This window comes from Mytilus edulis, chromosome 12 (genome assembly GCF_963676685.1).
Source record: "Mytilus edulis chromosome 12, xbMytEdul2.2, whole genome shotgun sequence".
NCBI lineage: Eukaryota > Metazoa > Mollusca > Bivalvia > Mytilida > Mytilidae > Mytilus > Mytilus edulis.
Window position 1 is genome coordinate 67,205,040 of NC_092355.1, and position 24,647 is coordinate 67,229,686.

The 24,647-nt window shown below is 34.3% G+C and overlaps 1 protein-coding gene and 1 long non-coding RNA gene across 2 annotated transcripts in view; one reads left to right on the forward strand and one right to left on the reverse strand.

Moving 5' to 3' along the window:
- The window catches only part of LOC139498965 (uncharacterized), a 105,587-nt gene extending 81,821 nt beyond the window's left edge, over positions 1–23,766 (reverse strand). The window contains exon 1 of the mRNA XM_071287556.1: positions 23,622–23,766. The gene's annotated coding sequence lies outside the window, so the exon portion shown is untranslated. The remainder of the gene's footprint in view (positions 1–23,621) is intronic.
- Positions 592–3,395, forward strand: LOC139497969 (uncharacterized). The gene is made up of 3 exons (XR_011657775.1): positions 592–682; positions 2,460–2,610; positions 3,238–3,395. It is a non-coding gene; the product is annotated as an uncharacterized lncRNA (long non-coding RNA).
- Positions 23,767–24,647: the final 881 nt, after the last annotated feature.

A 24,647-nucleotide genomic window follows, 5' to 3' on the forward strand; every position in this document is an offset into this window, starting at 1 on the left:
TATCAAAGAACTCCAATAAATAAATTCAATTTTTGATGAAATAAAACAAAGTTTAATTTTGGACCCTTTGGACCTCAATGTGCACCAATTTAAAAATGGGACCCAAAAACTTAATACATGGTAACATTTAGCATATTAAAGAAGAACCCAATGAATTCAAGAATAAAACCCCTAAATTGAAAGGGTAAAGAAATATAAGCAATCTATACAACGTATTAGAAAAGTATTGTTTTTGGCCCCTTATTCCTTAACTGTTGGACCATAACCATTAAAATCAATCCCAATCTTCCTTTTGTGGTTTCAAACCTTGTGTATAAATTTCACTTATAAAACTTAAGATACTGATAAGTGTCTTAAAAAGTGTGTATGGGAAAAAGAGGGGGGTAAATCGTTTGATACTGAATTTCGTTGGAAAAAAGAAATAAAATGCATTAATTTTTTTCACATAGTATATATACTTGAATGATTTCTGCATAAAAATAACATGTACAGATATTTGAAATAGTTGAACAAAGATCGCAATTTATGTCATTCATATTTTCGCGGGATTTGAACAGGAAGTTATATTGCGCATGCGCATTACTTAAACTCGCGCTTTTCCGGTTTTTGAAAATTTGAAAAGATAGAACAACAAAGAACGAACAGTCGAGGAGAAACTTGCCGTTTATCAAGTATTATTATGGTATGTCGATATTTCTATGTGGCTATCACTGTTTTTCATATGTATGAATTGTATCTAGAAACTCCAAATAGGTATCAAAATTGCACAATCAGAGAAAAATATAACGTCAACATTGTATCCCGATGAAGTTTGGACACATGGAAGGTCAACAGTGAACAATATATATTATCATATATAATTTCTTCCATTATACTATTTTAAGTGCATTTTATGTTAGAAGCATGTTCATTTTCACCTAGGGTAAACGAGCTTAAAAATTCAATTAAGAAAAAAAGGGGGGTTACACTGGCATTTACAGTCAATAGTCATTACTGTGATCAGGTACATTTCCTGATGGAAGCAGGACAAATCGACCCACTTTTTCACCAACTCGCCCCACTTTAAAAAAAACCGCCCCAAACTGATTTACCAAATCGCCCCACATGTGAAATGGGTTAAATCATGTTTAATAATATGAGGCAGGCATTACCTGTGAATGGGGACTAAGTTTGTTTAAATTATTTTTTTTGTATTTTAAATATTTGTTAAAAAAAAAGATACGGAAATACCGTAACGTTTCCGATTTTGGTTTTGTTGTTAGGGATTTTACTTGTGACGTTATTTAAGTTATGACGTCATGTTCAATGTAAACAAAGAAACGCAATGCATCAGGTAGGCCTAACGTTTATGCATACCAAAGACAAAGAATGATTAAAAATGAAATATTGGTATTGTGTTCCTTGAGTTCCTATATTTTATTAGACTAATCAAAGTCTCACGACAACAAGACCGGAAGAAGGAAGTAGAGTTATGTGTTCTGCGCAGATCTGGAAATTAAAAAACACGACATCAAAAAAATTGAACGATTTTGAGTTCATTAGTACAATGAAAAATTCGGGAAATTTTCCAGATTTTTTTTTTTTTTTTTTTTTTATTGAATTTTCTACTATAATAGGGGACTTTGTCCCCTTATTACTCCTGCCAACTGGCCCCACTTAATGGAAAACGGTAATATCTAGATTAATATATAATTTTCATGTCTGCCAACTCGCCCCACTTTAATGAAAACTAATCTACACAAAGTGCTAGTTGTTAGCCTTAACTCTATTCATACTTGTACGAGTTGACATTCACGTTACCGAAATACTAATACTCACTTCTTACTGCTATTTAAAAAAAATAACATAAAAGGAATAACATAAGATGTTTCTATAAGGTTATCAATGGGATAGCATCTTTTTCCATAAGTGGGGCGAGTTGGCATTACTAAATTCATCCTGGTTAATAATATATTAATCTAGATTTTACCGTTTTCCATTAAGTGGGGCGAGTTGGCAGGAGTAATATTAACGGAATTTAACCCATATACAACGGGACAACATCTTTTTTCCATAAGTGGGGCGAGTTGGCATTACTAAATTCATCCTGGTTAATAATATATTAATCTAGATTTTACCGTTTTCCATTAAGTGGGGCGAGTTGGCAGGAGTAATATTAACGGGATTTAACACAATTCACAAGTGGGGCGATTTGGTAAACCAGTTTGGGGCGGGGTTTTTTAAAGTGGGGCGAGTTGGTGAAAAAGTGGGGCAATTTGCCAGTGGAGCGATTTGCCAGTGGGGCGATTTGTCATGGATTCTTTCCTGACATGTATACCAATAATATGTGTCTTTGTTTAGTTTACAACAGCGTGATTGTTCAGTCAAACTCAAATGATATTGAAAAGATTTTTTTCCGTAAGGTACATGTATGATAAGTATCTTAGTATTTACATAAAATTTTCAATGAAATTTTACAGGCCTATTGTAGAACAGAACATCAAGAATCACAGCTTTCAACAGATAGTCAATGTACCATTCCCACAAGTAGCAGAAACTTTATGGATACACCAAAGAAGGAAAATTGGACAGAAACCAGTGTCAAACAAGAAAAATGACCGCAATATATATGTACGTATCATCACAATGAAAAATTATTAAAGGTCAATGTCACTTGCTTTTACTATAAGGGTAAATATGCCTTCATCTACTGTTAGTAGAAAGACGGTGACTGACGATTTATTATGTTAGACAAAATCAAAACGTTAATGGACATGAACTAAATCTGGGAAAATAAAACCAACAAAACAAACTATATGATATCTACAATCAACTGTTTCTTTTGTGGTCAGTAATAGTCACTCTCACCACGATTAAAACAATATGTTAATAATACAGTGTAACTATAAATAGAGGAATATGGGGAAATGTTATCAATGCAGCAAAAGATATGGGTATAGAAAGCTGTACAAACTTTTATATATAATTTGAACTTCAATGCCTGACATGATAGCTGTTGGAAGGTCGCTGTGTGCTCTATGGACATGATGGAGCATCTACATGCATATGCATATTTTACAAAGATCTCCAATTTTTTAAATAATTATCACACATTATCTCTTGATACCAAACGAGTACCAAACACCAGCAGTGCAAAATATCAAACACATTTTTGGTTAATTTTATTTCACTAGTACATGTATATATATGATATTTTTCAGAATAAAAATTAATATATATGGTAACTTTTTTTTCTAGGCATCATACGAAAGAAATGGAAAGTTGTCCACCAGGTCATCAACCATCTGCCGAAGCCAAGTAAGGAACACAAGACGAGATAGACGACAGATAGCAATAATGAACTTTGAACATTTCCAAAATGTTTAACTTTACATTAAAACATAGTCTAATTTTAATAGTTTTTATTATTTTAATTTATTTTGCTAGCAATATATGGCAACGAAATTTAAACGGTGAAGCTTTATTTTGAAAGAAATCAGGTTAATTCAATCTGATGAGAACTCCTGTTGATATTTACTTTCCCGGTGTCCTATTTTGAAAAGAATATGTTATTAAACTATACAGAACTATACAAGGTAATATTACAGGTCTGAACATCCATTTGTGAGTGAATACCAAGGAAATGCCATGGATGCCATACTTTCCATGGCAATCTGTAATTGTTGCCATCATTTTCATGGCAACCTGCCATAGATACCATACTTTTCATAGAGGCCATGTCAACCTGCCATTGATGCCATACTTTCCATGGAAATCATGGCAATTTGCCATCAATGCCATGCTTTCCATCCTTTTATGATTTCATGGCAACGATGGAAATACTGAGTATACAATCCCTGTCACTCTTTTTTTCGATGCCATGGAATTCATGAAAACCATGAAAAAGCTCGTTTCAATACTCCATCGTTTTCATGGCAACAATTTTGCCATGGAAATTCCATGGAATGCCATGAAAATCCTAGGGACGGGTAATGGCAGTTTTTTTTGTCTCACATCACTGCATTATTAACAAGGCTGTCTAATGGGAGTTATGTTTGTGTCACGTCACTGTATTGTAAGCCAGGCTGTCTAATGGGAGTTATTTTTGTGTCAAGTCACTGTATTATTAGACAGGCTGTCTAATGGGAGTTATTTTTGTGTCAAGTCACTGTATTATTAGACAGGCTGTCTAATGGGAGTTATTTTTGTGTCACGTCACTGTATTGTAAGCCAGGCTGTCTTATGGGAGTTATTTTTGTGTCAAGTCACTGTATTGTAAGCCAGGCTGTCTAATGGGAGTTATTTTTGTGTCAAGTCACTGTATTATTAGACAGGCTGTCTAATGGGAATTATTTTTGTGTCACGTCACTGTATTGTAAGCCAGGCTGTCTAATGGGAATTATTTTTGTGTCACGTCACTGTATTGTAAGCCAGGCTGTCTAATGGGAATTATTTTTGTGTCACGTCACTGTATTGTAAGCCAGGCTGTCTAATGGGAGTTATTTTTGTGTCACGTCACTGTATTGTAAGCCAGGCTTTCTAATGGGAGTTATTTTTGTGTCATTAGTCACTGTATTATTAGACAGGCTGTCTAATGGGAGTTATTTTTGTGTCAAGTCACTGTATTATCAGACAGGCTGTCTAATGGGAGTTATTTTTGTGTTGTGTCACTGTAATGTTAATAGTCAACCTTTTCAATCTGAATCTCAACTTTATAAGTCTTTTAATTATACTTTTGTTCTCCACAAAAGGGGAACTTTGCGTCCCCCTCTTTGGCTACCGGTGTGGTTTGTTATTATTTTAGAAATATTAGTTTGACCTCTATATGCTCAATGTTCTATTTTAGACTAGGAGGCGTAATGGTTTATCAATCTGGAGAAAAACCACAAACTTTGTAGTTGCCGGGCTCATACTACTTTAGAATCATAGGGAGAACGGTCTTCTATTTTAGACTAGGAGGCCATATTGGTTGATCAATCTGGAGAAAAACCACAAACTTTGTAGTTGCAGGCCTCATACTACTTTAGAATCATAGGGAGAACGGTCTCAGAGCTCCAGATAAGCTGCGTATTTGCGTGATCACGCAATACAAATAATAAAAACCCAATGCAATTGCCCATTGCAGGGTTCAATAACCCAATTAATTCAAAGGAAAACCCAATAATATGCCAAAACCATGAGTTCTCAACTCTTTTATTGGCTACTATTTGCGTTATTTACCCTTATCTGTTTACAGTCGTCGCGTAAACTATTTTTATAATATTTATAATTGGAAATTTCCTTTCGTTCTAAAAATAGATCCCTGCATCAAGTAGCTGAAATGGGTCCCTGTTAGAGTTTTCCGTTGCTCAAAGGGTACACGTGTTTTTGAAAACATTTCGATCTTCTCGGCATTTATCCAATTAGCGTGTGTCATGTAGTCATATTTTTTTCGCATTGCTCGGGATTTATCATAACATAGATTGAATTAAAACGAAAGTGAATGTCCGGTAAAAATATTGAATAGAAGCATGTTTTCTGCTTCTTTTGAAAAGCTGAGGAAAAGTTATGATGATAACAAGACTCAGCCAGTGTTTTTAGGAAGTGTCCATCGAACACACGGGCGTGTGTGCGTACCTTAACGAGAACATTGCTAATAAAAACAGGCAGGGTTTCCTCAAAAACGAAATCAGACCGAAAAAGTGAAAGGCCTAATCAATTATGACATGATAAAGCATCAGAAACCAAAAGTTCTAATAAAAGACAACTAAACCCAGATTTATGAAAATTGGAATAAAACAAAACTGTTCAAGTATAATTAGAGTTTATATACTATTTTTTTTCATTTTACTGTTAATTAATGAATACACACAAATGCAGAATTTATTAAATAAAGGTATAAGACGAGTGCCTGTGAATACACCTATCCGTTTTTTTAGTTTATATGAGAAAATACAAAATTGGCAGAAGGTTTGAAACGGAACACAAATTAAACCTACAATTGCTCCTCAGTGAATAAACCAAATAAAACAGCTATCAAATAACCCTAACCCTAAACCAAATAAAACAGCTAAACAAAGAAAGAAACATATTTAAGATGGAAAAAATCTGGGGTTGCTATTGCCTAAATATTCAATATTGTGTTGATGAGAAACCCAATACATTAAGGAGCTTCGTGGTGAAAAACCCAATTTGATATTAACATGAGGGGTGAATTGGAATTGATCATGCAATTAAAAAACTTTTTCACCCAATTATATTTGAAAATGGTGGGTTAAAAACCCAATTTGTGAATTCTTATCTGGAGCTCTGCCGGTCTTCTATTTTAGACTAGAAGGCCATATTGGTTGATCAATCTAGAGAATCAAAGAGCAGATTGCTCTGAGGGATCCGATTGCCATTGTTTCATTGACACATGTATGCCTGTAGCTGGATAATATTATTTTCAAAACTAATTCAAATGACAAACAGACATGTAAAATATTTACAAAATAGCCAAACCCGGATAAAAGTGTATGAACAATGTAATTAGGTCTATTGTGTTTTATTTTTGTACTATCAATACCAAGTTTACTTTCCACAGCAGTCACTGACTGACTCAGAGTGAGAGATGTCAGAGAAGGTATTTTATTTCACTCATTGGTTACATTATATTTTATTAAGTGTCTGTTAGCGATGCGCCGACGTATAGTCATCAATGTGCTGATCGATCGTCGTATGATGTAGATGTAGATTTCAATTCGTATCTTATCACCTTTTTCCTACGTTAATTCTAGGAGGAACCCCATTCCTAACTCTTTAAATATTTAATTTCTTTTGGGTCAGTCATCATGGCTCCTTTCCGTACACATTTATCTGTTTAAATTGCATTCGTTTTTAATATAATACGACGTTTATTGACAGAACCAGCTAATACTTGACGTCTTGTTTATATTCAGAATTCACGAAGTTATTGCCGGAAGGGAGACAACTCGAAACGATAATATGGAAGACTCCATTTCGCCTGAAGGGGTGTTCTACGATGTGGAATATATTTATTTTAATCTAAATGATGCATATGATTTAAAATTATGCAACAACAATAACCCTCAATAGCAGACATACATAGAAAAGACCCCATGAATTATAAATTAATTAATTGAGTGGGGAATCCAGAGCAACCATTCAATCTAAAACCCCTTAAAGCCAAGAAAACTATACGCATGCGCATAATTTCCAAATCAAACCCTGGGGCAAGATATATTAAATGCTTATTAAACGACCTAGATGGTTCTCAATTTCTTTATGGAAGTACAATCTCAAATATCAGTTTCATAACGGTATTTTAACATATAAGAAAAACTCCACTTCAGTTCTTATATGACAGAAATAGATTTATCGGTATTCAGAGAACTATCGCATTTTATCAAAACTGGGAATTCCCTCTGACGTGTTTCTAAATTTATAACTTCACTCAATATAAATACGGCTTAATTCTGATTTTCCGTGTTGTTAAAAACACGCATCGAAGTCAAGGGAATTATCAAACATGAAGATTATGAAAAGAACATTATAGGAAAGTTGATTAAGTTCAATCCCTTTGTTTATTTTTACCTTTTAAAGCAAGACAATCATAAGAATCATAAGAATCTGAGATGTTCCTTAATGCATAAGAATCATAAGAATCTGAGATGTTCCTTAATGTTTAGAATAAAACGATTGACGTGAGGGAAATTGCTCTGAGCCACCGGTATAAGTCTACAGATTGCTTGAAAGCAATTGTATCCCAAAAACCACAAACTTTGTAGTTGCAGGGCTCACACTACTTTAGAATCATAGAGCATGTAGAGAGAAGTGACTTCTATTTTTAAAACTGAAACTGAAAATAAAAGAAGCGGTGAGACTTGAAAAGAAAAGTGCATGAAGTGTTTGATCGCTCGTGGCACTACAATGTTCCATTATTTATAGTTAGACAATTATATTTTTCCTCTGGTAATAAAGTACCAACTAAAAATCTAGCACTAAATTTTCTTTTTATATTAAACAGGAAATTAAATTCAATTTAAAAACTATTCTGTTTATAATGTTAATGAAATTCATTGTTTCTGATTAAAAAGATATATATCATGTATATATAAACATGATAAATATAAGTCATGAAAGTTGAGCAACTTTAATCAAAAATTGAAAGAAAGCATTTACATGAAATATATACATCAAGCACAGAGATCTATCCAAAATTCTATTAATATATAATCGACCCGTTGCTTATGATAACTGACCAAAACACAAAAGCTTAACATTGACCAATGAACAATGAAATTGAGGTCAAAGTTAGATTATACCTGCCAGACAGACATGTACACCTTAGAATCAATCCATACACTAAATATAGTTGACCTACTGCTTGTAGTATTTGAAAAACAGATCAAAAACACAAAAACTTATCATTTACCAATGAACCATGAAAATGAGGACAAGTTCGGAATATACCTTCCCTGCCCAACAGACATGTACACTTTACAATAATTCCATACACTAAATATAGTTGACCTAATGCTTATAGCATTTGGAAAACAGACTAAAACACAAAAACTTAAACATTGACTGATGAACCATGAAAATGAGGTCAAGGAGAACGGACATATGACAGACGGCAGGGGCAGATTCAGCCATTTCTAAAAGGGTGTTCCAACCCAGGTTAAAGATGGGTCCATCCATATGTTCTTATCTTGAAACATTGAACTCTAATAAAAAATTATAAGCTAACCTGGGAAAAATCATTAAAGGCATGATTTTACATCGCAAAACTTGAGAATATTTGTGGGGCTGTAAGAAAAATTTTCTTTAAATACAAGTGATTTTTTTTTAAATTAAGGGGAGATTATTTTAAGATTATAATTAACTTAAATGTGTATATTTTGTTTTACTTCTTCAAGTAAATAACAAGAATGTGTCCAAAGTACACTGATGCCCCACTTGCACTATCCTTTTCCATGTTCCATGGACCATGAAATTGGGTAATTATCTAATTTGGCATTAAAATTAGAAAGGTCATATCATAAGTTTCAAGTTGATTGCAATTGGACTTCAGCTTCATCAAAAACTACCTTGACCAAAAACTTTAACCTGAAACTCCCACTTTCGTTTTCTATGTTCAGTGGTCTGGACCGTGAAATTGGGGTCAAAAGTCTGATTTGGCTTAAAAATTAGAAAGATCATCTCATAAGCAACAAGTGTACTAAGTTTCAAGTTGATTGGACTTAAGCTTCATCAAAAACTACCTTGACCAAAAACTTTAACCTGGACGGACAAACGGAACCACAGACGGACGGACGGACGAACGGAGCCACAGACCAGAAAACATAATGCCCCTCCGTGGGTGGGGCATAAAAATAACTTGTACAAGTAGTACACCTGACCATCATGACAATATTTATTATCAATATTTTGTCCATTTAATTCACAAAAGAAAACCTGTTTAAGTTTCTAGAATGTCACTATTTTATTTTAAACAATAAAAAAAAAACATTTGGCATTTCTTTATTTTATAACAAGAATGTGTCCAAAGTACACGGATGCCCCACTTGCACTATCCTTTTCCATGTTCCATGGACTGTGAAATTGGGTAATAATCTAATTTGGCATTAAAATTTGAAAGATTGTACTATAGCCTATAGGGAACATATGTACTAAGTTTCAAGTTGATTGGACTTCAATATCATCAAAAACGACCTTGACCAAAAACTTTAAAGGGCCACTAGCTACGAGATATATAAAAAATCTAAAGTTTGATATTTTTTCTGTTCAATCAATAATGAAAGTGAAATAGTGAAATAAAAATTCGCTTTTTGCAGCCAAAAAGGTTCAATTTTGTCAAATTACGCTAAGGCCAAATAAAAAAGTATGTGTGGTTCCAGTTACAATACATCTGAAAAAAAGTTAGGGTAGGTAGGTAGGGATTTTTTTTTATTTTATGGTTTTTTTTTACATTGAGTCTATGGGAGCAACATTCTGACTTTAACAGTGCTTAATGAAAAATGACATTAAAATTTTTAGGGTAGGCTATTTTTAAGCCGAAAAAGTAGGGACGGTAGGGTTACTGGAACCACACATATATTTTTATTTGGCCTAAGAAACATGGATAACTAGATATCATTGAGATGGGAGCCATCTCTGTAGGCCCCGCTGTCAATAACGTGGGGTAAATAAGTTGTATGGATAATCTGATATGAAGCATTATTTGAAGTTATTACATAGTCTCATGTGTGATTTTGATCTAAGATTTTAAGTTAAAACTGATAAATATTCTCATCTTACTTTCATAGTATAATAGTGATATGACTGCATGATGTGAACTCATTGTTTACTACTCTAAGGTGACTTCTGGATATATGGATTGATGTTTGAACAATATGTTTAAAGGTGCTGCCCAATTGATATTTGTCACATATTTTTAGAATTATGCCTTCAATATATTATGACCCACCAAGTATAAAGTATGAAATATTAATGGTTCTCGAGAGGTAGAGCGGACACAATTTGTTAAGAACAACGAACGGATGGACAGACCGACAGACTGATCTTAGACCTAGGATGCATACATTATGACACATTCTCTTGTGTTGGTTAATATATATGTTAAGTTGAAAATGTTTGTCAGGTATAAAGTATGAAATAATAACAGCTGTCCTCTCAAAATATAATGTGGATCAAATTTGTTAGCGATGGACAGACCAACAGACAGACAGACCTTTGACCTAGGAAGTGGTACATACATCATGACACACCCTCTGGTGTTGGTTAAAATGGATGTCAAGTATAATATTTGAAATCATAACGGTTCTCAAGATATAGAGCGGACACAATCTTCACCACAGGACACAGGGTTGTCAACTGAAACCAAAGTTTTTTTGACGTTGACCTTTGACCTAGGAAGTTGTACATACATCATGACACGCCCTCTGGTGGTGGTTAAAATGTATGACAAGTATATACTTTGAAATCATAACGATTATCTAGATATGGAGCGGACACGATCTTCACCACAGGACACAGGATTGTCAACTCGAAACCAAAGTTTTTGACCTTGACCTTTGACCTAGGAAGTTGTACATACATCATGACACACCCTCTGGTGGTTGTTAAAATGGATGTCAAGTATAAACTTTGAAATCATAATGGTTATCTAGATATGGAGCGGACACGATCTTCACCACAGGACACGGGGTTGTCAACTGAAACCAAAGTTTTTGACCTTGACCTTTGACCTAGGAAGTTGTACAGACAACATGACACACCCTCTGGTGTTGGTTAATAATTATGTTAAGTATTAAGTATGAAATCATAACGGTTCTCTAGATATGGAGCGGACACGAAAGTGTTACGGACGGACGGACGGACGGACGGACGGACGGACGGACGGACAGACAGACGGACGGACGGACAGACTGATCACTATAGGGCGACCCGCCGTCGGCGGGGCCCTAATTAGTAATTCACTTGCAAGTGAATGAGTCGACCCCTTTAAATTCGTATTCATGTGAACTTCAATTTAATCACAGCTAGAGACTGACAACACATGCATTGTACGTGTACTGGTTATTTAAAGAAAAAGAATGTCAACAATGAAAGTGAAACTACGGTAAATAATTTGATTGCTAATTCGATGCACATAAAATCATTCTTATATATATGGTTAAAAACAATGAAAAACTTCTATTTTTAATCTATAAAATAAAACCAAACAGACCTATAAAAATCCAATTGCACGTGTTGGTTTAATCTAGTCATATCTTTATTTATGTTTACATCTCTTATTTGGTCATCTGCGGTCAATTCGATAGGTAATTAGATGGCCTCTGGACTAAAATACACATGAAACGAACCTATTTATTATCTGACTATCCCATGCTCTGTAAACTGTTAATTTTAGACTTTTGATAGTTTGGATAAATGTTTTACATTGTTATAAATCAAATATGAGAATTTGAGTCAAATCGGTGACCATGAATTTGACAGCTAGTGCCCCTTTAACCTGAAACTCCCACTTTCATTTTCTATGTTTAGTAACCGTGAAATTGGGGTCAAAAGTCTAATTTGGCTTTAAAATTAGAAAGATCATATATCATAAGCAACAACTGTACTTAGTTTAAAGTTGATTGGACTTCAGCTTCATCAAAAACTACCTTGACCAAAAACTTTAACCTGATTCTCCCCCTTTCATTTTCTATGTTCAGTGGACCGTGAAATTGGGGTCAAAAGTCTTATTTGGCTTTAAAATTAGAAAGATCATATTATAAGCAACAAGTGTACTAAGTTTCAAGTTGATTGGACTTCAGCTTCATCAAAAACTTCCTTGACCAAAAACTTTAACCTGAATGGACGCAGATGAATGAACGGACGACAAATGAACGAACGAATGCACTAACGGAGCCACAGACAAGAAAACATAACAGTGGCGGATCCTTTTTTTTTGGCCGATCAATGCATTTGAATGGGAGCATACAGTTGAAACCCCCCTTTACTCTGTGTTGGGGAACCCCCCCCCCCTCCCTTTTTAAAATGGCTGGATCGGCCACTGCATAATGCCCCTCTACTATCATAGGTGAGGTGGGACATAAATAAGTGGATTAAGTATCTGAAAAAGTACATATTAAAGAACAATAACTAATTGTTTATAGTCTGGCAACTGCAAACAACATTAAAGGGAAACTTCGCAAAAAAATCAAAAATTGATATTATGTTTATTCTGTATAAAAATGCTCAAATTCATAGGTATTAAAGTTTTATTCTGCTAGATAAGAGATCACCATCGATTTTAAATTCAGAGTATCAATTCTCTCCGGTCGGCCATTTTGTCACCTTGTCCGATTTGCAGTCGCGATATGTCTAAGGACCAGAACTACAGTAACCCGATGTAGTCGTAATTGCGTGTCGATATCTCGTCAATCGTACGGTTGTTTTATCCGACTAGTTAACTTGATACGGAAAATTTTCTTTTTTTTTTAATGATCTGTTATTTTAAGACTGATAATATAGGAATTAGTGAAAAAGTCAAAATTTCAAATCATAAATAAGTCTTCCGTGAAACTTGAATTGTTTTCGGCAATCTAATTAGTTCATAATTCTTTTATGTAATAAACTTTATTCAAATAAATTAGGATCTTCGCTCCACTGATCACCCGCATGGCTAAAGGTATTACTCCCAAAGGTATTGTAGGGGGTGTGAGGTGACACGTCCAGGTATTCAAGCGATTTCCTGTCGAATTTGCAAATTCATGCATCGTTTCACTTCTTAGTGTATTGATAAGTGTACACGGCCGATAACTTATAACTTTCCATTTTGAACTATTAGGTGTATAATATACATCTCTATCGTGCGTGTCCGAAAGTGATATAATATATAGTCATTACTAAACATATACGCTTGTTTATGAATAACATTTCTGGTTAAAAGAAAATTATTTATAAAAATATAAATAATACCAAAAAAAACAACAGATCTGATGAAATAAAAAAAAAAATCCAAGAGTAAATTTGGTAAAATGTAATATATACTCGTTGTCAATGGTGAAGGACAGATTGGAACATACCAGGAATATATTGATTTAAAAAAAGGTACGCACTTGTCGACCATTCGTATATACGCCTGGATTATAAGTTACGGAACTATAGCGCAAATTAAAATATATACATTTATACATAGAACATAAGAAAGAATAACATATTTTGCGTAAATTGGGGTAAAAGTTTTGTAAAATGAAAAGTCCACGTATGCCAACAGTAAGTAATCATCAAACGCGATAGATTATTGTATACCAAACGAAGAAGGAGAAGAAGAAGAGATTTAAACACAGGTCGATATATAACTTTATTTGGCTCATCGAAGTTATGGACATTTATAATTAAATTAGATTGTTCTCGAAAAAAGGACGAAATTCGTCTTCGTCTTCGTCACAATTGTTCCAAAATGCATGTAATATATACGCCACTGGAAGTACACTTATACCGAGGGATGTGAATATATTAAATTCGTTGTCTTTTTTTATACATCGTTGGTCAAATAGCTAAAGTATTATATATAGTTACGGTGTGAGACGAAGAGTATTTTAAGAAGGACATATTCCCGATTATGTATAAATTTTGTTGATGTTTTTCACACTTGAAAAGAATATCTGTTCGTAATTTGTCGATTCCATTCCAATTAGATCCTTTAATTTCCTGTCAATTTTTTTAAACATTTTTCTTTTTAAATATCTGAAGTCTTCATGTGTTGTCAGATTTAAAATATTTTGATGAGCACATTAATTTCTAAATAGGTAATTAAAGATCACTTTGGATGGACTAAAATATATAATTGCAATTGTTAATGATCTGTTTGAAATATTTAAGGCTGCCGATCCTTATTTGAAATAGTACAATTTTTAGTTCATAAACTTGTGTTTAGAAGGCTATTTTTATTTATAAATTCTTCAATTAAAATAATTCAGTGTTTTATCGTTACTAAAGTAATCAAGAGTCATAATTCATTAAAAAGTGATCTTATGCAAAATATAAAAATATACAACAGCTATCCAGTTATTGTGCGATCTTATTATTCCCGTTAATTAATTTTAATTTTTTTTTTTACATTCACACCGTGTAGAACGCCACTTGCGGGGTGTCGGCTATGTTTGACATGGGGTGGCAATTTTGAAGCGACGAAAAGGTAAGAAGGTAAGTTCAAGCATCAAAATTTCTTATTTCTAGAACTCTCAGTACCAAATAATGTATTGCACGGAAGGAACCGCAACATAATCTATTTCCTGAAAGCAGAAGCAGTCGTTTTCAGTGCTCAGTTTTCTCAAACACCTCGCCCTAGTTTTCCGTGTTGCAGATTTTGAGGCTTTATATGCAAATTTCGGTATAAAAAACTACTTTACAAGGCTACCCTCCGTATCATTAATATAGAATTGTATTCCTCTCATTGACTTATACCAAATACCAGTTTCTTAGTTAAAATTAATTGGTTTTAAAACTGTTATTCATCAAAATATAAAGTGTCGCCCGGGGTGTCAGATTTTGCGTATTCTCCTCTGTTTTTCTACGCCAGAAGTAGCGTAGTGACGTCAGTGCGGAGTTTCCCCGTGTGTTAAGTTCAAACACAAATACCTAACGAACTGACAAGATGAACGATTTTAGACTACGGTAGGATACGTCTATTTTTTTCAGTGTTTTTTTCCTCCAATTTTTTATTTTTTTTGTCAGTGAGCCCGCAATAGGAGGCAACTGCCTACATGCCTCTATGTAATTTACGGCCCTGCCTGCACATGCACACAGTTGCTTATCGTGCTACACTACAAAAGTAGTGGTACTCCAGATAGTGGAGGAAAGAATAAAGAAGAAGGTGCCGATTTGACTTGTACCCCTCGTTCAGATGCATTTTCAACATTTTAAAAATGCACGTCTTACCTTAATAACTTACTTCTATGAATTCTCACAATATCTTGGTCATATCTTTGAGTATGTTTGACCAAAACCGTCTGCTTTGCCATTTCTTTCACAAACCTATTTTGACAGGGGGCGCGAAACTAGTGAGCATAATATACAACTCGATTCGGGACTTTTTTCCGGAAAATCTAAAGATGAGATAGAAAACTGAAATATCAGATAAATTTTTGAACTGTAATGAATGTTACTGTATATATCGACCCAACTATTCTGTAACAAGTACTTTAGTTTTATATAATTTTAAGAAAGTTATTTGCTGGTAAAATGAATGACTAATTATTTGGGTTATATGACCTTCTGTAGGTTTGTTTTATCTTTTTGATGTATACACCATTGACTTTGAAATTTATTCACAGCACAATACTTTGAGTACTGCTTAAATCGACGCATGCAGGGGCGGATCCATGATTTTGGAAAGGGGGCGAAGTTTTTAAATTCGGCGAGCGGAGCGATGCGAAAAAATTTTGGGACCCTTTTTTGGCTAAAAAAACATCAAATAAGTATAATATGCACTTTTAAAACGATTCCTGCCGTGGTGCATGTATATTTTGTAGTTCCTGAAAGGTGTAAGGGTTGGACATTTTCGATGCTGTATTCTCCCTATTAATTGTCTATTTTAAAATGATAGTACAGATTTCAAGCTATTTACTGATAAATTTGATGTGGGACTTTTCAGTTCTTTAGAAATAAGACATGGAAAATTCTCGCTGGTCTGCTGTAAGTTAAGTTATCATAACCTCACAGATTTCTTGTTGTAAACAAGATATAAGCCGGGCTATTCGATAAAATTTACAATACGACGGACACGTGACGAGCTAAAAAAGACAAACAAGCAATATGTATCCAAATGTTTGGTCAGGGGCGTAGCTACCTAAGGCTCGACCACTCGACTAGGCATGCACGTGCCTATACATAAATTTGCCGATTATACACCCTTTGGAAAAAAATAATAAAAAAGATAAACATTTTAATTTTAATGCGTATTATTGCCAAATTAGGGAACTTGACTCCAGAAATAGCAGAAAAAATTTACAACTCTTACCGTTCGCCCGATTTAGGTCAGAAAAAAACAAAATTTGAAGATGAGATAACATGATGGAAAGCCTGTTGGCGTATTGAAGACAACAGACCAGATTATGATATATTTCTTTGCATGTGTCCTTAACGTAACTAACTCAGACCTGTACCCTTCAGTGTATATGATTATTTGGATTTTATTGACAATGCCTGTTTCATCGGCAACTAGTGAAAGATCCTTCAGCGCGATGAGACGCGTCAGATCCTTCCTGAGATCGACAATGGTAGACGAGCGACTTTCAAATCTTTCTTTTTCATATCCACCGACACATCAGTGTTGATGTTGATGCGAGTATAACTGATTTTATCGGCAGAAAAAAACCATTGACTTGACTTTGAGTAAATGTATCATTGTCTTTGTGTATGAAACTGTTACGTGTATCTTACGTGTATCTGAAAGTTATTCATAAAAGTTAAGAAATATAAAATTTGTTTAACCAATTCTTTTCCTTTGACCCTCTGTGGGCCTTTATCTAAAGCTAGTCTGATCTACACTTGGAGGGTTTGGATGGGGTTAAATGATTACAGAATAATGCCCTTAAAAAATGAAGATTAGAGAATAACGGGAAAAAATATGGAGATTAGAGAAAAAAAGGGGTTAATTTTTTAATGATTAGAGAAAAAAAGGGTGAAAATTAAATGTTTACAGAATAACAGACCCCCATCCAGACCCTCATATTGTAAATATTTAATTTTGTTTTTCAGATTTTTGTTTGTACTAAGTTAATTCATGTGTTAATGTTATATTATTCCGATGATAATTCTTCGAACTTTTCTTCATGAATATCATCATGATAAAAACCAGTAAATATGATATATTTGTTCACAAAATTATGCAACTAAAATGTAGAAAACCGTTTTCTGTCGTTGGGCTCGCCCCCCTGAACCCCCTACCATGGCTCCGCCCTGGACCTGCAGGGGGCCTTCAGCGGCCCCAGACCCCCTGCCGATTTGTGCCTACAGTTGATCTGAAACCTAGCTACGCCCCTGTTGGTTGATATATTTTACACAACAAAATTAAGGGATCTGACGGATTCCAAATCAACCAAAAGCTACGAATGAGTCTGAAATCATAAGACAACGAATATATGAATGACGGTCAAAACATGTAGACACTAAGGCTACTTCCAGCAGCAGGTTGTAGTCTGGTTTTGAAAAAAGTATTCAATATATCAGTTCGGCGAAATAGTCATTCCGATCAGACATGCAAACCCCGGCCAAAAAAATACGCCCGTTTTTATCTATTATGTTCATTTAATGCTTAATAAGTTTGTTGGATATTCGTTTCTATTAGCAAAAAAATGGACAAGATTATTGATTTCAATCCAGATACGACCAGAATTTTTGTTTAATGCAAAAATAAGAGTCATTCTTTTATCTCTCAAAAATCTCAGACTGCCTCCTCAAATCAAATGGTTCGTACCTTAGAATTTAAATCTATCTAGAGATGATACTGACTGGGGATCATTATTCAGCTGTTATTTTAAAATAGGATGCCGATCATGGGATGTTACGAGTTAAACATGTTTTCGTAGGTAAATAATATTGCCGAGGAACTTTTTTTCATGAGTGTACTAATATAACTAGTATTACTGTTTTGTGGACTCATGAAATAGAAGTCAATATGTTCTTGCTCAATCCTGTGTCGCCTTGAAGGTGTTAAGATTGTCATGCTCATCCTAAGCAAGTTGTGACAGTAATTTAAATTTTAAAATGACTGAGTGACGTTTTTTCGACGCACTGGTCAACTCCACCATAGTGAATCACATGACTTTCAGTTAGTATACTAGCGAAAAATATGTTTATAAGTAAAGAATTGTCACATAAAATAAATACACAGGAAATGGCAAAGTTCACGTCGTCTAGTCTGATTAATCATTAAACTTCTACAAAAAAAAAAACAAAAAAAAAACGTCCAAGCATAAAGGGGGGGGGGGTACGCCATCTACGCCCCCTTTGGATCCACCACTGGCATGGGGTCGTGTTAACCCTTTTTGTAGGGTATGAATAATTCGATCATTAATGAAGACCCTCCAGCACCTGTCAAGATGAAGAACAGGCATTATTTGTATTTTTTCAATGAATTGTGTGCGATTTTGTCCCAAGCACATTTACACCATATCAAATTGAGAATGGAAATTGGGAATATATGTCAAAGAGGCAACAACCCGACCAAAGTGCAGACAACTCACCAATGGGTCTCCAACACAGAAGAAAATCCCGCCGCGTGACCCGGTGGGGCTTCAGCTGGCCCCTGCACACAAATGTGTACTAGTTTAGTGATAATGGCCGTCATACTAAACTCCGAAAGATATAAATGAACCTAAATTTAAAAAACATACAAGACTAACAAAGACCAGAGACTCCTGGCTTGGGATAGGCGCAAAAATGAGGCGGGGTTAAAGTAAGTAAGAAAATGTGGTATGATTGCCAATGAGACAACTATCCACAAAAGACTAAAATGACACAGACTACTATATAAGGACTACTATAGCAGTTACTGACATGCCAGCTTCAGACCTGAATTAAGCTGACTGAAAGTTTATGTCTTCATCATATATCCCCGTTTATTTTCTATTAAGGTCCTGTACACGGCTTAATGCAAGTTTAATCCATTCCGGGAGATTGGTTGTCTCACTTTAATTTAACTTATTCAGACTTTTAGTTTTATTTACAGAAAAGAGAGCCAGTTTGTATTCTTTAATATAAAGTTTAATTTTCCATGAGAAAACGACCAATTTGTCTATGTCCGGTAGCTTCGTATCTTTTCAAAACAGCATTGGACATCGGTGGACATGTTAAAATGCCAAACCACACAACCGTTCACCCGTCATTGGAGATCTTTTCCAAGTCTTAAGTGTACGAATTTCTAATATTTTTACAATTTAAAATTGGACAAAAGGTCCTTAAATATAATACAACTCACGTTTAAAATTTAAATTACTAATACTAATGAAATTCAACGCTGCTTCCTGCAAGACACTCGCCGTGAAAACAATTTGATATGAAGACAAACTTTTGTCTCGACTTATTATTTTTTTTTAATTTCCCGCCTGAGACATTTGCCTTATTAGCCCCATGTCAGTGAGATACGGCCCTGAAATTTATTATTGTTTATAATTATCATTTTTGAAAAAAAATGACCGGAAGGTAAAAACAAATCCGACAGGTTTAGGAGAAACAATCAATCATTTTTTCATGACTTTAGATAATTGCATGGCATAATTATGAAAATACTGCGAAGATGAGGTATTGTCAGAGAGAGAACTCTCCATCAGAGACCAAATACGAAGGAGGTAGCAACTATATTTACCGTAAGGCCTATGACAAAGAGTAAAACCCCAGCATACCACATTGCAAGCTATACAGGCTCACAAAATTACAAATGTTTCAGACTGGTCGAGAACTAAATCAGATTTTTAAGTATGGTCAAGATCATGGTCGAGTACAAATCAATACAGTTAAGTGTGGTCAAGATTGGGACCAAGTGATTTTCAGTAAAATTCAGACTTATTCAGAATGGTCGCGTAATAATCAGTACAGTAGAGTACAGCTAATTTTATACTTTGTCTGGTTTGTAATGATGGGTAAACGAAAACTTATTGGATAGTTTTTATAATAACTTTGCATCATGAACATTCACCTTATTTTCATAAAGTATATAAATGTGTAGACTTTCACATATTTTGGGAGAGGTAATTGAGTTCAATAACATTCCCCAAGTCGTATTTAGTCAAGGTGTGAGACCACCAATTAAAAATCCGTTTAACTTCATAGAAACCAGGTACATGTATATGCTGAATTGTACATGTATCAGCTTTCTACATGCCAATTTTCAGCATACATATAAAGCCTTCTAACAAAATAAATGACCCTCAAAGAGAGATACTCCAAAAATAACCCCTGGTTTTCTGGAAATCTTAAGTTAGTATACTATGGAGCGCATGAATCCTCAATTTTTAATCATTCAAACTCATAGACAAGAAAATGTTGGCTCAAAATGGTCTAGATATATTTCTCTTTTACCAAAAGTCTCATTTCTGCAAATTTGTTGGTTAGTTTAAGTAAACAAGGACATCAAAAGCACTATTTTGTGTCAGAGTAGGGCTACGTTCTAAATTGGAGGGAGTAATTGGTGGTCTGACACCTCAACGTACATGTATTATTGTTCCACCTTAATAAATAAGTTCTCCTGGAAACTTTGTTATAAACAATGTCATAATATCTGTTCCTGTGGGAACAATTGTCTATATATACCCTTATTTCGTAAGGAACAAATACTGTAAAAATTGTTCCAGTGGAAATAATACTATAGAATATTTCTTCCACTTGGAACGTATATTATGAAGGAACTTCTATTTTTTGAAATACTAAATAAAAATCTCGACTACATGTTAGCAAATTATTAAATACATATTTACCCTAAAGCTGCATGTCATTCGTATTCGTAGAAAAGTAAATTTGGCCTCCAAAATTCTCATTCAGTAAAGATTCATTGATGTCCCTCTTATTGCTAGTTTTAGTTAACAACAACGTCCAAAGCACTATGTTTTCATTTGTTTTGTCAAAGTATGTTTTACATGTTCTTAATGCTCATTGGATGATTTGGTGGTGTGACACCAAACTGAGGAACTGTTCTACTGAACAAGTTTTGTCAGAGTAGGTTTTACATGTTCTTAATGCTCATTGGATGATTTGGTGGCGTGACACCAAACCGTGAGGAACTGTTCTAATGAACAAGTTTTGTCAGAGTAGGTTTTACATGTTCGTAATGCTCATTGGATGATTTGGTGGTGTGACACCAAACTGAGGAACTGTTTTACTGAACAAGTTTTGTCAGAGTAGGTTTTACTTGTTCGTAATGCTCATTGGATGATTTGGTGGTGTGACACCAAACTGAGGAACTGTTTTACTGAACAAGTTTTGTCAGAGTAGGTTTTACATGTTCGTAATGCTCATTGGATGATTTGGTGGTGTGACACCATACTGAGGAACTGTTCTACTGAACAAGTTTTGTCAGAGTAGGTTTTAATTGTTCGTAATGCTCATTGGATGATTTGGTGGTGTGACACCAAACTGAGGAACTGTTCTACTGAACAAGTTTTGTCAGAGTAGGTTTTACTTGTTCTTAATTCTCATTGGATGATTTGGTGGTGTGACACCATACTGAGGAACCGTTCTTCTTTTAAAAGTGCAAAATCGAGCGCATCAGTTATATATTACGATACTATTTTCGTTGCACTTCAAGTAAGGGTTTTGAAAATAAACTATATCAGAGGCGATATGCCCTGCCCCCTCTTTTGTTGTAAAAATTTGGTTGATTATACAGTGAATCACCGAAGCATGACTGGAGCGGGCCCCCTCTCAGGCAGTCAGTGCCCCTCCTCTTTTATGCAAAGGAGTAGGTCCGGTAAGGGCCGATTTTGGCCTCAAATTTCAGGTTCATCTGATGAAAGATTTGGACACTTTTTAAACACTTAAGTGTCTACTTCAGTCGATTCAATTAGTTTATGTGAAAGATTTGAACTGATTTAGTTATTAAAGACGCCCAAATTCAAGCTTAGATATAAAAAAATCTATCAAATATGCCATAATATGTCACTTTTCAGATGGTTTTTGTCAAGATGAAAGTGGCTGCATCCGTTTTCACTCTCAAACTTTATATATGTTATGTATTATCATCAAATACAACTTACATTTAAATATTAAGAATGAACACGAATGCGGCCACTTTCATTTAAGACGGAAACCGTCTAAAATTTAACTCAAACGCTAAAATTGTGAAGATTTCAGTAATTTAGCATGACTTAATGATGCTAGTTCCCGATATATGTGCATTGTACTGTCAAAAACAGCCCATATTTATGTAGCAGAAGTATTCTTCTTTCCAAAAAATAGCTAAAAGTTTACATTTTAACAATTTTGTAAAACTGCTATATTTCGGGGTCAAAAAGGGGTCTTACTGTACCTACTCCTTTCTGGATATATGTGTAGCACAATACAAATACTTCATACAAGAACTTCGTCCAACCTTAATTTGGATTATTTACAAGGCAGCAAAATTCATGTACAATGAGCTACAACAGTTTCTTATCTGCATCCGATTTCACCTGGATAGATGCACGCTCGGTGAAGCTAGTTTGTCTAGCGAAATACTGCGTTTATTTTTTATTTCATTGTAAATATCTTTTAACATTCAGTTCTTGTTTACCTACTGAATAGTATGTTGAAAATACATTGTTATGCAATGCACAATACAAATACTAATACATAATACTCTGTCGGTAGTTTTTATAAACAATACATTCAATTAATACTGATGGTATACAGTATTTAAAATGAGGTACATGTATGTCACAGATTTTGGTAACATTTTGCATACAACTTTGGCTCGTTAAACTATAACTAAAAATGGAATAAAGTTATGGATTTATGTTTAATTTTCTGAAATATAACTAATTTAAAGTGATCTTTTAAAAGAGATACACATTCGTGTAGAAACCACATTAAATAGGCGAAAACGTACTTAAGTTTGTCAAAAAATTATCAAATCGCCAATCACCAATAAATAGATCTTTCTAAAAATGTTGGTACATATATTTCCGTTTTAATGATGTAAAATTATAGCACAGTTCAAAGTTTAAATCTTAATTTCGAATTTCCGTCTTCCTCAATGTTACTACATGTATGATGAGAGGTTTCCGTTTTCTAGGAATTAGCTCTTTTCTCATAAATTGAAGTAAAACAAATTTTTATAACTTAAAAATTCTTTTGAAAATCATGTTCCTATACAGTTTTTGACAGGGGTTTGATATTTTTCAGAACTATAAGCTTAAGGCTTGATTTCTGCCTTATCCGATAGGCTTCAACAAAATAATTCATTCTTTTCCTGACATAATGTCGTTAATGAAATCTTCCGGTTGTCCATTTCATTGTGATATTGTTTATTTTAAAAATCATTATAATATTTATTCCATTATGTATATGCTTTAAAAGTCATATGTTAAGGCTTTTTAGAAACGTTTGAAAACAGTACATTTCTTAATTTTCCCTTTTTACCATTGCTTGAAAAGCCCTTTAATTATCGTTCTTTAAAGTTGAAATAAAATCTGAACATAGTGAGGGGAAATGATCATATATATTTATATATACAATGTAATTAATCATACTTACCGTTCTGGGCAGTTCGTTAGAAGAAAAAAAAAAAACGCCTTATTGCCTTGAAAGGCCTCGGTTTGAAGGAAGAGTTCGATTAGTGATGAAAACAGGAAGTGAATATATGTAGTGAAAACGAGACAATAATAAAAGTACTCACGATTGAGATTTGTACGCAATAAATGTATTTGCATAGCGCCATTTCAAATTTATTCAACACATAATTCTTAAAGCAAAATGTCGAATTTGTCGTTAAGAGGGAAATGCTAACATGATATATCTGTACATTTGTACGAAATTTAATTTTTCTTTTCATTTTTACTAGATTGTCACGGTTTTTGTGCACTTATGACCAGTAGCGTCCCCGCAGGAGAACGAGAAAACTAATGAAGAGTTTAATTTCCCAGCGTTTAAGGAATGTTTTATCGGTGACTAAACTATCTTCCTTTTGCTATTTTTGTAGATTTGACTCATCAATGTATTTTAAGAGTAACACGACAGGAGTCATATTTGTAGCAGGAACACCTGTGCCTTCAGGAGCACCCGAGTACATACCTGATGTGTTACTGGGGCTTGCGGGGTCTCCGTGACCTTGTGGTCTAAGTAGTCCGACTGTGATTCTGAGTTGAACCCCCTGCACATTACGGATACATTTGACTCCAATCTGAATTACTAGTAACACAAAATGTCAGTTTTCCTAAAAGCAGTAAAAGCTGCCTCTACCAATAAGAAAATACCTCCGCGAAATAGTCCACAGTGGTTAAAGTGGCGTTAAACAATTGATCAATGCCGTACTCAAAGTTAATTTTCTGGGAACTATTTTGTTCTTTACCGAAGCACTTTTTGTATGAGAAAGTCACTGGCGCTTCATACTAAAAATGTGCGCAAATCAACGCTTTCACAACCTTATAAAATAAAATAAAAGGAAGCATTCTTTTCTTATAATAACATTAATATGCTACAACTAAATAATTACGAGTTATATC